Raw genomic sequence first — 14,142 nt, 5'->3', positions numbered from 1 at the left:
GCTTTGATTATGTTGTGGATTTTTCCATCTATGCCTACCTTGGTTAGGGTCTTTAGCAGGAAGTTGTGCTGGATTTTGTCGAAAGCTTTTTCTGCATCTATTGATACTATCATGTGGTTCTTGTTTTTCAGTTTTTGGATGTGGTGTATCACATTTATGGATTTCCGAATGTTGAACCATCCCTGCATTCCAGGGATGAATCCTACTTGATCTGGATGAATGATCTGTCTGATGTGTTTTTGAATTCTGTTGGCTAGGATTTTGTTGAGAATCTTAGCATCAATGTTCATCAAAGAGATAGGTCTGTAGTTTTCCTTCTCTGTAGGATCTCTGCCCAGTTTTGAGATTAAGGTAATGTTGGCTTCATAGAATGAGTTTGGAAGGGTTGCTTCCTTTTCTATTGTTTTGAAGAGTTTGTAGAGGATTGGGGTTAGTTCTGTTCGGAATGTTTTGTAGAATTTTGGAGTGAAGCCGTTTGGGCCTGGGCTTTTCTTTGTTGGGAGGTCTTTAATCACTGATTCAATCTCTGCTTCAGTTATGGGTTTGTTCAGGTTGATTGTTGCCTCTGGGCTAAGTTTTGGCAGGTTGTGTGAGTCTAAGAACTTTCCCATTTCTTGGTGGTCTTCTGATTTGTTGGAGTACAGTGCTTTGTAGTAATTTCTGATTATGTTCTTAATGGTTGTAATGTCTGTTGTTATGTTGCCTTTTTCATCTTTGATGCTGTTAATTCTTGCTTTCTCTTGTTTTTTCTTTGTCAGTCGGGCCAGCGGGGTGTCTATTTTGTTTATCTTCTCAAAAAACCAGCTTTTTGATTTGTTGATTTTGTGTATGGTTTTTTTTATTTCTATCTGGTTGATTTCCTCCCTTGTTTTGATGATTTCTTGTTTCCTGTTGTGTGTGGGGCTCATCTGCTGCTGCTTTTCCAATTCCTGGAGGTGTGTGGTTAGTTCCTGTATTTGGCGCCTCTCTTGGGCCTTGACATGAGCTCCAATTGCGATGAGTTTACCCCGTAGCACTGCTTTGGCAGTGTCCCACAAGTTTTGGAATGTTGTATCAGAGTTTTCATTGGTTTCCATAAATTTTTTGATCTCATCTTTAATTTCTTCCCTGACCCATTGTTCGTTCAATAGCATATTGTTCAACCTCCAAGAGTTTCTATATTTCCTTGGGCATTTTGAATTGCTGATTTCCAGTTTCATTCCGTGGTGGTCTGAGAGGGTACATGGTATGATTTCTATCTTTTTGAAGTTATTTAAATTTGCTTTGTGTCCTATCATGTGGTCGATCCTGGAGAAGGTGCCATGTACTGCTGAAAAAAATGTATAATCTGTGGTCTTAGGATAAAAAATTCTATAAATGTCAACCAAGTCCAGTTGTTCTAATGTTTGTACGAGCTCTGTTGTTTCTTTGTTGAGTTTTTGTTTTGTTGATCTGTCTATAGTTGTTAGCGGGGTGTTAAGATCGCCCACTATTATTGTGTGTGTATCTATGTCTCCCCTTAAGTCTGTAAGTAGTTGCTTCACGAAGCTAGGCGCATTGGAATTAGGTGCATATATGTTCACGATTGTAATTACATCTTGATGGATCAGTCCCTTCACCAATATATAATGTCCTTCTCTGTCCTTTTTGATGTCTGTCAGCTTGAAGTCTAGGTCATCTGAGATTAGAACAGCTACGCCAGCCTTTTTTTCTCGTCCATTGGCATGAAATGTCTTTTTCCATCCCTTCACTTTAAATTTCTTACAGGATTTTCTGGTTAGATGTGTCTCTTGTAGGCAACATATAGTTGGGTGCTGTTTGATGATCCATTCCGTTAATCTATGCCTTTTGATTGGTGAGTTTAAGCCATTTGTGTTTAGAGATAATATTGAGAGCAATTGGTTTTGGGCCGCCATGAGTGTAAGTGTGCAAGTGTGTATTTGCGACTATTAGAGTTTTTGATTGGTTGACTTTTCTTGTATGGATTTTAGTGGGGAGGTCTTCCCATTTGCCATCTTTGATGTTGGTTTGTATTTTTTCTTTCTGGGTTTAGCACCTTCCTGAGGAGATTTTCCAGAGCTGGTTTCGTGTTGATGTATTCTTCGAGTTTCTCTTTACTGTTGAAGTATTTGATTTCATTCTCAAATATAAATGAGAGCTTGGTTGGCAGTTGTTTTGTTTCAGGATTTGATAGGTTTTACCCCATTCTCTCCTTGCTTGGAGCGTTTCTTCTGATAGGTCGGCTGTGATCCTGATTTCCCTTCCCCTGAAAGTAATCTTATCCTTTTTTCTTACTTGTCTTAGAATGGTTTCCTTGTATTCACTTGAAGGTAGCTTGAGGACCACATGTCTGGGAGACGATTTGTTTGGGTCGTATCTACTGGGGGTTCTTTGTCCTTCCTGGATTTGTGCTAGATTTATATTTCCAGTATTCTGGAAGTTCTCCTGTATTATCTCATTGAGCACTCGTTGCAAGCCTGTCTCCTTTTCCACTCCTTCGGGAAGGCCTATTATTCTAATATTTGATTTTTTGAGGTTGTCTTTCATTTCCTGTATGGACCTATTGGCTTTCTCTAGATTTGTCTCCAACTGTTTGATGAACTGCTGCCTTTCATTCTGATTGTCTTCCAATTCTGATATTCTGTCCTCTGCTGTGTTCATTCTGTTGGTTAGGCTTTCAATTTTGTGCTCTATATCGAGGATTCCCTTTTTGACTTGATTTATTTCTGCAGTGATATAGTTTTCGAATGCCTTAGACTCTTCCCAGTGCTTTTCACTCTCTCTGACGAATTTCGTCATTAGCTTCTTAAAGTCCTTATCTGATAGTTCCTCTATGTCTTCATCTTGCATCTCAGATATTGGGATTAGTTTTTGGTTGTATTGGGAGGGAGTGCTTGATCTTTCCTCTGGGTCATTGCTTTTTCTGATACTTCTCCTCATTGTGTTTTTACTTCTTGTTGTTTTGAGATTTTAGCGGTGATTCAGCTGAGCCGGCTCTGGTTTGGGGTCTCCGGCTGAGCCCAGCAGGGCTTACTGCCTGAGTCACCAGCTGCTTTCAGGGTCTGTAGATCACAGCCCCGAGTTGGGTCAGGAGGCTTTGTGGGCCAGCCCTAGTGCCAGGCCCCTTCCCCTGTGGCTCCCTCTCAAAGGCAGTGCCCTACAGATTCACTCTGCCGAGCCGCGCCTGGGTTTTGGGTCACAAGGCTAATACAGCGGGGGTCTCTGCCTCAGTGCTGAGCCGAGACTCTCCTTCAGGGCTTGAGGTTAGCACAGCAAGGGCTCCTGCTGCTCGGTGCCTAAAATCCCCAACCCCGGCCTGTGCTGGGTTGGAAATCTCCGCGGCCTCAGTGCCAAACTCGGAAGCGCTGCTCCGCCGAGGGCTGCAACACCACAGGCAGGTCTTTCCGAGCGGGCTCCTGCTGGGAAAACCTGTCGGGCCAGTTCAGCTGAGCCCGCTCTGGTCTGGCCTCTCTAGCTGAGCCCAGCTGGGGACTCCGCCCTGAAGAAGCCACTTCCTCAGCTGCACTCTCTCAAGGATGGAAGCGGATCTCTGAGAGGCACAGAGCCCTTGAGGTGAGACGTGCCCCCACTAGTCTGCTCCTCTGCCCAGGACGTGAGGCCCTGTCGAGCGTTGCCCAGCCTCTGGGGCTCAGGGCGAGTCCAGCAACAGGATCCACTGACTCTCCCGCAGCCAGTCCACAGCTCGGAGCCGATATGGGGATCTCTGAGCCCCAGTCCCACAGTGCCGCTCCTGTTCCCTCTGCACTCTCCCAGAGCCGCTGAGCAGCGGGTAGGCAAGCCTCTGGGAAATCTCCCCTGCTTTTCCTCCACTTCTGCAGGGATAATGCACCCAATGATCAGTCCAGTAGCCTCCTCTGGGGGCTCCTGCCTTCCAGGGGGCTGGTGCCCCTGTCGGTGTGGGCGCCTATCCTTCCAGCCGCCTCTGTTTTCCCTGGGGCGGTTGAGCCTCTGCCGCCTTCCCCCTGCCTGGGATCGTGACTCACAAGGTTTCTCGCGGCTTGCTGTATATTCTTTCCTACTTTTTGCAGCTGTTCCTTCACGCTGTGTAGATCTTCTTGCTTTAGTGAACTCCAGTGACCTTCTCACTCTTCTCCCTACAGTTTCGCGCCTCCTGGCCTGTTTCTCTGCTGGATCGGCTCCCCTCGTTCCCTACTCCACCCTACACCAGCTCTCTGCAGTCGGCCATCTTTTTCCAAGTGCCTTGCTCTTAAAGGCACCCTGACACTTCCTATCACAGAGGCCCGAACTGATGCTAGGCCCCAAGCGTCCTCCGCCCCTCCCTTCCGGGCTTTGGTATGTGGGCTGTTCGGCTTTGGAGCCCTGATCTTTCAACAACACGAGTACCAGAATACTGTCTGTGACCCACACCTCACCCTAGGATGGCTCGGGTTGGACTGTCTAGAGCTCAGAAGGCCTGAGCCCACCAGGGGTAGAAAGGATAGATTGGTGCCCGGCGCCGTAGCCTAGCAGGTAAAGTCCTCGCCTTGAACGAGCCGGGATCCCATAGGGGCACCAGTTCTAATCCCGGCTGCTCCACTTCCCATCCAGATCCCTGCAGCCTGGGAAAGCAATCGAGACGGCCCAAAGCTTTGGAAACTTGCACCCACATGGGAAAACCAGAAGAGGCTCCAGGAACTGGGTTCGGATTGGCGTGCACCAGCCATTGTGTCTCACTTGGGGAGTGAATCATCGGACGGAAGATCTTCCTCTCTGTCTCTCCTCCTCTCTGTATATCTGACTTTGGAATAAAATAAATAAACTTGTAAAAAAAAAAAAAGGGAAAAGAAAAGAAATGAAAAAAAGAAAAGAAAGAATGGCGGCTTTGGGCGCCCTCTCGTGGCCATCAGCACTCAGTGCGGGATGCTCATCCAAGGCTCTCCAGCATGGATGAAGGTCCTCTGCTGCTGGACCCCAGCAGGGAGGAGTGACCTCTGCTGGCAGACCCAAAAAGAGAGGAGGGTCCTCTACTGCCGGACGCCAGCATAGAGAAGGGTCCTTGGATGTTGGACCCTAACAGAGGATGGTCATCTGGTGCTGGAATCCTAGCAGAGAAGAAGGTCCTCTGGTGCTGGAACTCAGCAGAGAGGAGGGTCCTCCGCTTCTTGACCCCAACAGCGAGGAGTACCTCTGCTGCTGGACCACAGCAGAAGACGAGGCTCCTCTGGTGCTGCACTACAGCAGAGAGGATGGTCCTCTGCTGACAGATCTCAGAAGAGAGGAGGGTCCTCAGCTGCCAGACCCCAGCAGAGAGGAGGGTACTATGGTGCCGGACCCCAGCAGAGAGGAGGGTACTCTACTGCTGTACCCCATCAGAGAGGAGGGTTCTCTTCTGCTTCCTTTTTGCTGGACCCCAGCAGAGAAATGGGTCCTCTCATGCTAGACACCAGCAGTGAGGGTGGTTCTCTGCTGCTTCCTCTCTGCTGGGGTCCAGCAGAAGAAGAGGGTCCTCTGCTGTTGGACACAGCAGCAGTGTAGGGTCCTCTACTGCCGGGCCCAGACAGAGAGGAGGGTATTCTGCTGATTCACCCCAGCAGAGAGGAGGCACCTCTGGTGGTGTACCCCAGCAGAGGGGGGTGTCCTCTGGTGCTGGACCCAAGATCATAGAGGGTTCTGTTTTGCTGGACCCCAGCAGCAGAGTGGGGTCAGTTAGTGCCTGACACCAAGAGCAGAGGAAGGTCCTCTGATGCCGGACCGCAGCAGGGAAGAGTGTCCTCTGCTGTGGATCCCAGCATGGAGTAGGGTCCTCTGCTGCCAGAACCCAGCAGAAGGAGGGTCCTCTGCTGCCAGACCCCAGCAGCAGAGGGGGGTCTTCTAGTGCCATACCCCAGCAGCAGAGGGTGATCCTCTGGTACCAGCAAACAGCAGCAGAGAATGGTCCTCTGGTACCGGACTCCAAGAGCATAGGAGGTTCCTCTGCTGCCAGACCACAGCAGGGAGGAGGGTCCTTTTCTTCCAGATCCTGGCAGGGAAGAGGATTGTCTGCTGCTGAACCCCAACAGCAAAGGAGGATCCATTGGTGCCGGACCCGAGGAGTAGTTGAGAGACCTCTTCTGCCGAAACACAGCAGGGAGGAGAGTCCTCTGCTGCAGGACGCCAGTAGAAGAGTAGGGTCCTCTGCTGTGTCCTCTCTTTGGGGTCCAGTAGGGAATGAGGGTCCTCTGTAACTTCCCCTCTGCTGTGGTCCAGCAGCAGAGTATGATCTTTTGCAGTTCCTAACAGCTGGGGTCCAGCAGCAGAAGGCGGTACTCTTGTGCTGGACCCCAGCAGAGTGGAGGGTCCTCTGCTGGTGGACCCCAGCAGGAGAGGAGAGTCCTCGGGTACCGGACCACAGCAGCACAAGTGGTTCCTCTGCTGCAGGACCCCAGAAGCATAGGGGAATCCTCCGGTGCTGTACCCCAGCAACAAAGGGGGGTTTTCTGTTGCTGGACACCAGCAGGGAGGAGGGTCCTCTGCTGCTGAAGGCCAGTAGAAGAAGAGGGTCACCTGCTGCCTCCTCACCAGGGTCCAGTTGGGGATTAGAGTCCCCTTCAACTTCCTCTCTGCTGTTGTCCAGCAGCAGAGTTGGTTCCCCTGATGCAGTAGTCCAGTAGGAAAGGAGGGTCCTCTGCTGCTTCCTCTCTGCAGGGGTCCAACAGAGATGAGGGTCCTCTGGTGCTGGACCCCAGTACAGAGGAGGGTCCTCTGCTGCCGGAACCCAGCAGAGGCGGGTCCTTTGCTGCTACCTCTCTGCTGGGGTCCAACAGAGTGGAGGGTCCTCTGCTTCCAGACCCTAGCAGAGAGGTGTGTCCTCTGGTCCCTGACCCCAGCAGAAGCGGATGGTCCTCTGGTGCCGGACCACAGCAGAAAGGAGGGTCCTCTGCGAATGTACCCCAGCAGAGAGGAGGATCAGTTACTGCCAGACCCCATAGGACAGGGTGCTCTGCTGTCGGACATCTGCAGAGAGGAGGGTAATCTGCTGCTGGACCCAAGATGACAGGATGGTCCTCTGCTGTTGGGCCCCAGTCCATTAGAGAGGAGGGTCCTCTTGCTACTGGGTTCCATTAGGAGAGAAGGGTCCTGTGCTAGCTGACGCCAGCAGGAGAGAAAGCTCCTCTTCTGTTTAAACCCAGCAGAGATGAGAGTCCTCTTCTACTTCCTCTCTGCTGGAATCCAGAAGACAGGGGGTTCGTCTGCTGCAGGACCCCAGCAGAGAGTAGGGTCCACTACTGCTGGACCCCAGCAGCACAGGAGGGTCCTCTGCTCATGGAACCCAACAGAGTACAGGGGCTTCTGCTGCCGGACTACAGCAGAGGTGTGTCCTCTGCTGCCGGACTCCTGCAGCGGAGGTCGGTCCTCGGGTGCCGTATTCCAGCAATAAGGAGAGTCCTTGGCTGCCGGATTCCAGCACTTAGGTTCCTCTGCTGCAGGATCCCAGCAGAAAGCAGTGTCCTCTGATGCTGGACTTCAGCAGAGAGGAGGGTATTATGGTGCTGGACCCCAGCAGAGAGGAGGGTCTTCTGGTGCCGGACCCCAGCAGAGAGGAGGGTCCTCTGCTGCTTCCTCTGAGCTGGGGTAGAGCACAGAGGAGGATCCTCTGGTGCTGGACCCCAGCAGAGAGGAGGGTCCTCCATTACTCAACCCAAGCAAATAGGAGGGTCCTCTGCTGCTTTCTCTCTGCTGGGGTCCAGCAGAGGAGGGTCCACTTCTTCTGGACTCCAGCAGCAGAGGATGGATCTCTGCTCGCGGACCCCAGCAGCAGAGGATGGTCCTCTGATGCTGGACTCCAGCAACAGAGTAGTCTTCTTTGGCCAGACACTAGCAACAGAGAATGGTCCTCTGGTGCCGGTCACCAGCAGCAGAATAGTGTCCTCTGCTGCTGGACCCCAGCAGCAGAGCAGGGCCCACTTCTTCTGGACTACAGCAGCAGAGGATGGAACTCTGCTCGTGGACCACAGCAGCAGAGGAGGGTCCTCTGCTGCCGGACCCCAGAAGCAGAAGAGGGTCCACTCCTGCTGGACATTAGCAGAGAGGAGGGTCCTCTGCGGCTTCCTTTCTGCTGATGTGCAGCAGAGAGGAGGGTCCTCTGCTGCTGGTCCCCAGTCCATCAGAGAGGAGGGTCCTCTGCTACTGGGTTCCAGCAGGAGAGTAGGGTCCTCTGCTGCCTGATGCCAGCAGGAGAGGAGGGTCTTTTGCCTCCGGACCTAAGCAGAGAGGAGGGTCCTCTGCTGCTGGTCCCCAATCCATCAGAGAGGAGGCTCCTCTGCTGCTGTGTTGCAGCAGGAGAGAAGGCGCCTCTGCTGCCTGACGCCAGGAGGAGGAGGGTCATCTGGTCCTTCCTCTTGTGCTAGACCCCTGCAGAGAGGAGGGTCCAGTGCTCCCGGAACACAGCAGAGATGAGGGTCCTCTGGTACTGGACCTCAGCAGAGGAGGGTCCTCTGGTGCCAGGCCCCAGCAGGAAAAAGAGTCCACCACTGCTGCCTCTCTGCTGGGGTAGAGCAGAGAGGAGGGTACTCAGCTGCTTGACCCCCACAGAGAGGAGATTCCTCTGGTGCTGAACCCCAGCAGAGAGGAGGTTCATCTGATGCTCCAGCTTTCTGCTGTAGGACCCCAGCAGAAATGAGAGTCCTCTGCTGCCGTTACACAGGAGGGATGAGGGTTATCTGCCGCCGGACTCCAGCAGCAGAGGAGGATCCTCTACTGCTGGAGCCCAGCAGGGAGGTGGGTTCTCTGCTGTAGGACCGCATCAGAGACGAGGGTACTCTGATGCCAGACCCAAGCAGAGAAGAGCGTCCTCTGCTGCCAGACACCAGCAGAGAGGAGGGTGCTTTGCTCCCAGACCTCAGCAAAGAATAGAGTGCTCTGGTGCCAAACAGCAGCAGAGAGTAGGGTCCTCTGCTACCGTACCTCAGTATATAGGAGGGTCATTTGCTGCTGGACTCAAGCAGACAGGAGGGACCCTGCTGCTGGACCCAAGTCCATCATGGAAGAGTGTCCTCTGGTGCTGGACCCCAGTAGGAGAGGAGGCTCATATGCTCCCTGCACTAACACTGAGGAAGGTCCTCTGCTGCCGGAACCCAGCAGACTAGGAGTGTCCTGTCTTTGATGCCAAGCAGGAGAGGAGGGTCCTCTGCAGCTTTCCCTCTGCTGGGGTACAGCAGAGAGTCCACTGGTGCCGGACCCCAGGGGAAGAGGAGTGTATTCTCCTGCGTCCTCTCCCTGGGGTGCAGCATGAGGGGAGGGACCTCTGCAACTTCTTCTCTGCTGTAGTCTAGTAGCAGGGAAGCACATCTTTAGAGGGGTCGCGCAGAAGAGGAGGGTCGTCTGCTGTTGGACCCGGAAGGCAGGAGGTTCCCCGGCTGTTATACCCCAGCAGGGAGGAGAATCCTCTGCTGCTGGACCTCAGCAGTAGAGGACGATCCTCTGGTGCCAGATTCCAGCAGCAGAGGCGTGTCCTCTGCTTCCAGACCCCAGCATGGAGGAGGGTCCTCTGCTGCTGGAACCCAGTTGAGAGGAGGGTCCTCTGATGTCGGATCCCAGCTGGGAAGAGTGTGCTCTGCTGCCGGACCACAGGAGAGAGCAGGGTTCTCTGCTTCATCCTCTCTTTGGGGTCCAGCAGGAGACAAGGATACTCTGCATCTTCCTCTCTGCTGAGGTCCAGCTGCAGAGGAGGGTCCTCTGCGGCTGGACCACAGCATGGAGGAGGTATCTATGCTACTTCCACTCTGCTCCACCCCAGCACTGTGGAAGTTACTCTCTGCCAAACAACAACAGCTTGGAGAGTCCTCTGCTTCCGGACCACAGCAGAGAGGAGTGTCCTCTGCTGCCAGACCCCAGCAGAACAGGAGGTTCCTCTGCTTCCTCTCTTTGGTGTCCAGCAGGAGAGGAGGGTCCTCTGCTGCTTCCTCTCTGCTGGGGTCCATCAGCAGACGAAAGTCCTCTGCTGCTGAAATCCAGAAGGAGAGGAGGGTCCTCTGCTGCCAGACTCCTGCAGAGGGGAGGGTCCTCTATTGCTTCCTCTCTGCTGGAAACTACCAGAGACGAGTGCCCTGTCGTGCTAGACCCCAGCAGAAAAAAGGGTCCTCTGCTGATGGACCAAAGCAGCTGAGGAGGCTCCATTGTTGCCAGACTCCAACAGCAGAGGAGGGTCCTTCTGTTTCGTAACGAAGCAGCATAGGATGATCCTCTGCTGACGGACCCCACCAACAGAGGAGGGTACTCTGGTGCCAGAACCCAGCAGCAAGGAGGGTCTTCTTCTACCGGACCCCAGAAGCAGAGTAGTTCCTGTGGTTCCGGACACCAGCTGCAGAGGAGAGTCCTCTGTGGCTGCTGGACCCCAGCAGCAGAGAGGAGGGTCCTTTGTGGCTTCCTCTCTGCTGCGGTCCAGCAGAGAGAATGGTCCTTTGGTGCTGGACCACAGCAGAGAGGAAGGACCTCTGATGCTTCCTCTCTGCTGGTGTCCAGCAGCAGGGATGAGGGTCCTCTGTTGCTGGACCCTGCAGGGATTAGGGTCCTCTGCTGCCGCACCCAAGCAGGGAGGATGGTCCTCTGTTGCTGGTCCCCAGCAGGGAGAATGATCCTCTGCTGTTGAACCCCAGCAGGGAGGAGGTTCCTCTGCTTCCGGATTCCGGAAAGTTTTCTGGGTACCTCATCTGAGAACCATCAGTGCTAGTCAGCTGGTGTGTAATTCCAGTCTCAGAGGGTCGATGGGCACTCTGACGTGGGACCCCAGATTCCACTGGGATTGGGGAATGCTGAATTAGGATCGAGGTCCAAGAGGGCTCGTGGGTACACAGACATGGGACCCGAGGTCTCATGGGGCCCATGGGAACACTGATGTGGGGCTCCAGCTCCCAGAGGGTCCGTGTGCACACTCACATGGGATTCCAGCTCCCATAGGGCTCGTGGGCTTACTGACTGGGACTCCACATCCCTCAGGGCCCCTGGGGTCTGTGATGTGAAATTCCAGCTTCTAGTTCTCCTTGTGTTCTAGGTTGTACCTTGCTGGTGAAGACAGACAGCCACTTCCTAGCACAGAGGCCTGGCCTGATGCAAGGCCACAAGCGTCCTCCACCCCCTCCTGATCCTTCATATGCGGGTTGTTCGGCCTTGGAGCCCAATCTTCAAGGGACACATATAAAGGAATTCTGTCCAGGATTCCCACCTGATACTAGGATGGCTGGGGTTGGACCTTCTAGCGCTCAAAATGCCTCAGCCAACCAGGAGTAGAAAGGGCAGCTTATGCGCCCTCTCATGGCCAGCAGGACTCACTGCAGGACGCTCCTCCAGGCTCTCCTGCACAAACAAGGGAAACAATCCCAGGCTAAGAGAAATTCACTCTCAAGGACATTCTTTGGAGAGGTTGCACAGAAGTCCCAGGACAGAAGCCTTACTCACAGCCTTGGTGTCTGCATTGGCAGACAAAAGCAGTCTAGAGCCACAGCACACTCCCTACCACCCAGGACAGCAGCTTTCTTTCGCTTCCTTCCCTCCTGCATGCCTGTCTGAATCTGTCCTGTTTTGTTTGAAGCACAAAGGAACAGAGAGGGAGAGAGAGCAATCTTTCTTGCATCTGCTGGCTCACTTCCCAAGGACCACCACCAGAGCCAGATGTGGCTGGGCCAGGACAAGCCTGGGAACCAGGAGCTTCCTCCACATGTCAGACAGGGGCAAGGCACACAGGGGCACAAGCCCCTGCGCCATTCTCCACTGCTCTCCCAGAAGCATCAGCAGGGAGCTAGAATGCAGGGGAAGCAGTCAGGACTTAAAGCAGCACCCATACAGGCCATCTGCCTGGCAGGCTGAGGCTTGAGGCCCTCGGACACCACGCAGCACCACCCCAACCCGCTCCACCGATTCCACCCCTAGCAGCATTCTTCCACAGCTCCTTCACCAGGCCCGTGAATGTACTTGTCCTCCAGTCTTGCATAAATTTTGCTGTTGTGCGATGAGAGAGCAGAGGGCACCAACAGGGCATCCAGGCATGCTGCTACTCTACCTGTCTAATGAGATGGACCTCTGTGGAGAGTACACGTCAGCTGTTGAGGTGTCTTGTGGCAGGTGGCACATTAGTGGCAGCTGATGGTCCCCAGGTGGCCTGCAAGAGAAAGAGTCTTAAATCCAGGATGCCCCTGGAGTATGGTGAAGCATTTCCTGGTGAATGAAAGTCCAATGGCATTTGGTAGGGGGTTGTGGGGCCAAATTCCTGCCTCCAATGCACACGATGGCGATGCCTGACACTCCCTCCCCCAAGTGTTTCCTAGACAGCACCGAAGAAGGCAAAATGGTCCTCGTGAACCCATGCCTGCCCATGGCATGGGAGGGCCTATTTTGTGCAGGCCTTGGTTGCTCCCAGGCCACCGTCCTACCTGCTGGAAAGTGGAACTGCATGTTCCAGGGTGCTCTCGCAGAAGCTAAGGCCTGGGACTTCCTATTCCAGATGACTGGTGTCCTTTGGTGCTTACTTGTCCTTCCACTGTTCCATCCTTAGAATCCCACAAGCCCAGACACCACCCAGCTAGGCAGAGGAAGGCCGAGTGCTGTATCACCCTAACTGCCACCCCACACATGCAATAATACATGAAGGCCTCTCTGCAGCCCATCGGGGAGCAGTTGCACTTGCTAAAGAAAGCCCAGGCCCTGTCCCCAAGGGTGTTTGTGATGAAAGGGGGTAGTGGCAAGGTTTCCGGTGAGCTCATCTGCGAAAGATCAATGCTAGCCAGTCAGTGAGTAACTCCAGGTACCAGAGGGTCCTTCTGCACACTGACGTGGGACTCCAACTCCCAGAGTGCCTGTGGGCACACTGACGTTTGTATCAAGCTCCTACAAGACCCATGGGCACAGTGACATGAGACCCCAATTCCCAACAGGACACATGGGCACGCTGAACTAGGACTCAGTATCCCAGAGGGCCCATGTGCACACTGACATGGGTCTCCTGTTCTCAGAGGCCCATGAGCACGCTAATGTGAGTCTCCAGCTCCCATAGGGACTGTGGGCACGCTGACATGGGACTCCATCTACCACAGGGCCTCTGGGTGCCCTAATGTGGAAGTCCAGCTCCCAGCGCTCTCCCCATGTCCTATGTGGTATCTTAATGGTGAAGGCACACAGCCACTTCCTAGCACAGAGGTCCGGGATGATGCAAGACCACAATCATCCTCAACCCCCTCCTGGACCTTCATTTGCAGGCTTTTCAGCCTTACCCCAATCTTCAAGGGACAAGTATCCAGGAACACTCTCCAGGACCCCCACCTGACACTAGGATGGCTGGGGCTTGGCTGTCTAGTGTTCAAAAGGAATGAGCCCAACCAGGAGGAGAAAGGGCAGCTTATGCGCCCTCTCATGGACAGCAGGACTCACTGCAGGACGCTCCTCCAGACTCTCCTGCACAAGAGAAACAAACCCGCCCTGAGAGACATTCACTCTCAAGAACACACTTTGGAGAGGTTTCACAGGAGTCTCAGGACAGAAGCCCTACGCACACTCTTGGGGTATGCATTGGCAGACAAAAGCAGTCTTCAGTCACAGCACAGCACACAGCACACAGCACACTCCCTGCCAGGAGGCCAATAGCAATCTCTCTCTTCCTGCCTTCTTGCCTGCCTGCCTGAATCTGTCCTGTTTGCTTGGAGCACACAGGAACAGAGAGGGAGAGAGAGAGCAATCTTTCTTGCATCTGCTGCCTCTCTTCCCCAGGGACCACCACCAGAGCTAGATGTGGCTGGGCCAGGTCAAGCCTGGGAACCAGGAGCTCCCTCCACATGTCCCACAGGGGCACAGGGCCACAGGGGCACAAGCCCCTGCGCCATCCTCTGTTGCTCTCCCAGCACCATCGGCAGGGAGCTGGACTGCAGAGGATGTTGTCAGGTCTTGAAGCAGCACCCATACAGCTGTACTGCACACAAGCCTCGCAGGCTTGAGGCTTGACACCTTAGGACCCCTCCCCAACCACCAAAACCCGCACCACCCGACAACATCCCTTACCAGTTTCTTCAGCACCTCCTTCAACAGGCCACTGAAAGTACCTGTCCCCCTTGCTGGCACAACTTTGGCTGTTCCGTGCTGAGAGAGCAGCGGGCACCAACAAGGCATCCAGGCATGCTGCTACTCTACCTCTCCTGGTGAGAAAGCCTCTGTGGAGAATACACGTCAGCTGTTGGGGTT

Source organism: Ochotona princeps, chromosome 1 (genome assembly GCF_030435755.1).
Source record: "Ochotona princeps isolate mOchPri1 chromosome 1, mOchPri1.hap1, whole genome shotgun sequence".
NCBI lineage: Eukaryota > Metazoa > Chordata > Mammalia > Lagomorpha > Ochotonidae > Ochotona > Ochotona princeps.
This window is presented reverse-complemented; position numbering follows the sequence as displayed.